We start from the raw sequence: 3,114 nt of genomic DNA, 5'->3' as shown, positions 1-3,114 counted from the left end.
ACAATCCTTTTGAAAACGCTAGCCCTATAGCCATGGCCATGTTAAAGGAAATTTGTGTAAAACACAATGCACTCAAAAGAAGGAATGAAGTTTTTCATTAATTCGTAACTCTTAAAATGCCATGTAGATATAACCAATTAGTGAAAAAGTATAAAAATCTTTATTAAAGTTGGAGGGACCAAACATGAGATTTTTCAATGATTAGTAATGTTGTAAAGTGTTTATAAGGTTATAGGAAAAACACCAAGGTTAAAACTTTGTAGTGTATGAGGGTTTTGGCCAAACGCCAATGTAAAAAACAATGAGAAACCGAAACTGGCTAAAACCAGATGCATAAATGCAAAATCAGTTCCTTAAACGCCACACAAATATAACCAACTTAGTTAAAATGCTAATTGTAAAAGTTGAAGGGTTAAGGAAGCAAATTATAAAAGTTGAGAAGAGACAAATCAAAAGTTTTAATTGTGAAAGTGGAGGGGTGTTAGTGGGAAATCCTACTGGCATTTATGTTTTTATTCCTTTTGATCTCATAAGATATAATATTAAATGCTATGATACGATTGGATAGATACAATATGATATGATATGATATCTCTACACATAACATTATATCATGTTATCAATACTTCCTAGACGAGTATTATAAACTGAAAGTTATCGACGGTCCAGAAAACCAAAAATGAAAAACTATATTTTTAGTTTTTGTTAGATAACCTAATAGCTTATTCCTATATTAAATTAAGGGAAATTGTTCTGTAATAATCTCACCTAGACCTTATTGGCCATTAATAATCCCACCTTCTAATATTCCCCCCACCAGTCCCACATTTCACGTATTTTTCCTACAATGGTCCCCCGTTAAAAAAACTTAACGGAGTTAAGCTTTTTTACAAATTACAAATAGATTTTTAGGGCTTTTGATCAGAACGATGATACGAGTCCATTGATGTAAAACTTACTTCGAAATGGCGCTCCAGGTGACTTGATTTTGGTTAATTGGAAATTTAAAAACCCGAATTGAAGCGCCATTTTCATCGTTTGGAGCACCGTTTCAAGGCAAGTTTTACATCAATGGACTCGTGTTGTCGTTCTAATCAAAAGCCCTAAAAACTGTTTGTAATTTGGAAAAAAGCTTAATTCCGTTAAGTTTTTTTAACGGGGGACCATTGTAGGAAAAATAGGTGAAATGTGGGACTGGTGGAGGGAATATTCTTAGGTCGGATTATTAATGAACAATAAGGTCTAGGTGGGATTATTACAGGCCAATTTCCCTTAAATAAAAGAGTAAATTACTAACTAAATCCCTGTGTTGTAGTAGTTTTAAGTTTAACCACTTAAATGCAAAATCAAAAAGTTTAATGCTCCGAATTCTTAACCGCTCATTTTATAATGGGACGATTAACATGAAATCGAAAAGATAAAAAAAAAATTTAATTCTCTTTTTCAATTTTTGTCACCAAGAGATTAATTAGAACTCCACTAGGTTTTTTTTTTAAATATTTTTATCTTTTAGTATATTTTCAAAAAATTCTTATTTTGGAGTCTTAGCGTATTTATTGATTTTATTAGATAATTGCAAGTGTTCGTTAGTTATTAATTATTTGAAGTTTTTTATTTTGATATTATCGGTCAATTGGTCTTCAATCTAAAAGACTAGGTTGGCCTTTTTTTCAAAAATAAATCAACAGGAATCCAAGTCAAATTCCCATGGTCAAAAATTCAAATTGGTTTAGAATTTGGCTTAAGCTATATGTTTATCAAATTGTTTGCACCCAAATTATTTTATCACCCTATACTTCTTTCTTCATTATCACTTGTCAAATAATTACAAGCATTCTAAAGCCGAAGCAGGTGTTAAACCCTTGAATAACAATTTATGCAATAAATCTATTATAGGAATCGATTACAAGAGATAAATTATAAAAAAGGTGTATCTTTATGGAAAACTTCAAATCTTAATCAATCATCACAACCAACTCTCTGAATTGTCATTAAAACTAATCTTCAAGGCCAAACTAAAAATTTCCGATTCTGGAAGAACACCATCCATGGGAGTCCAAAAACCACGTCAACAAACCGCATTGTCAGGTCCACAACCACCAGTAGTTGCATATTGTTATTATTTTTGTCGAGCCACACAATATCGCCAAATGAGTCAACCAATTGTTCACCTAAGCTTTCAGGGCAAGTGTTCGGATGAAAGTGTTAACCGCTCTACGTTCATGCTCGGTTGAACTCAGACTAAACCACGTGAACAGTTTCCGTCTAAATTCTTTGGTGATGTGCCCTTCACGCTCAAGCTTCCGGAACACCACACAGTATAGAGTCTGGTTCAGCATCTTTGGCCCCAGATGTTTTGAGGAACAGATCCTTCTGCAAGGGGAAAAATAAAACATGCATAAGAATTGAAGGGTCAATTCGGGTCATGTAACAGAAAAAACTAGCTAGCAGACGCACAAGTCACCTAAATCATTTTGTTCAAAAAAACAAATTCAACCCAACCGATTTGATGTACTAATGATTTAAAAAAAAAAAGTACAATTTGGACATAAAACGTGCACCCAATTCAACCCAACCGATTTTTTAAACGAAAGAATTCAGATCGGAGTAGATACCTTTACCACCCAGGGCACTCGCAGATTTCATCTTCTGCATGGTGATACATTCCTATGAACAATCACCATGCTATCAAGATTAATTAACACGCATTCTTCAGTTCCCTGCAGCATCAGGAATCAGTCAGTATAATTATTAACAATATAAACCAAGAATTAAAGATTACTAACCATTCGTCTGTCTAGGATCGGCAAGTGGAGGCAGAAGATGCGTCTGAAGCGGCAGTGGTACACTAGGGTTTACCTACCGTCAGAGGCAGTCAGAAAGAAGCGGCACTGAATAACAAAATTTAGAATTATCGTTTGATTTATAATGGTTGTTCATGTGAAATTTTGCATTTTAACCCCTCCTTTTTATACTCTATTTATCTATTAATTACCCCTCTAGCCCTTTCATTTAGTATCTTTGCTAAGACTAAAAAATTATGTAGTTTTGCTTATGATATACTTCAAATTACACATGTTTACATTAGTTTTCACATTGCACAGTCATGTATCT

At 33.5% G+C, this 3,114-nt stretch overlaps 1 long non-coding RNA gene across 1 annotated transcript; it reads right to left on the bottom strand.

Moving 5' to 3' along the window:
* Positions 1-1,780: 1,780 nt before the first annotated feature.
* LOC110938878 lies at positions 1,781-2,880 on the bottom strand. The gene is made up of 3 exons (XR_002591775.2): positions 2,787-2,880; positions 2,616-2,720; positions 1,781-2,373 (listed from the first exon to the last, which is right to left on the bottom strand). It is a non-coding gene; the product is annotated as an uncharacterized LOC110938878 (long non-coding RNA).
* Positions 2,881-3,114: the final 234 nt, after the last annotated feature.

Source organism: Helianthus annuus, chromosome 5 (genome assembly GCF_002127325.2).
Source record: "Helianthus annuus cultivar XRQ/B chromosome 5, HanXRQr2.0-SUNRISE, whole genome shotgun sequence".
Lineage (NCBI taxonomy): Eukaryota > Viridiplantae > Streptophyta > Magnoliopsida > Asterales > Asteraceae > Helianthus > Helianthus annuus.
This window is presented reverse-complemented; position numbering and strand designations above follow the sequence as displayed.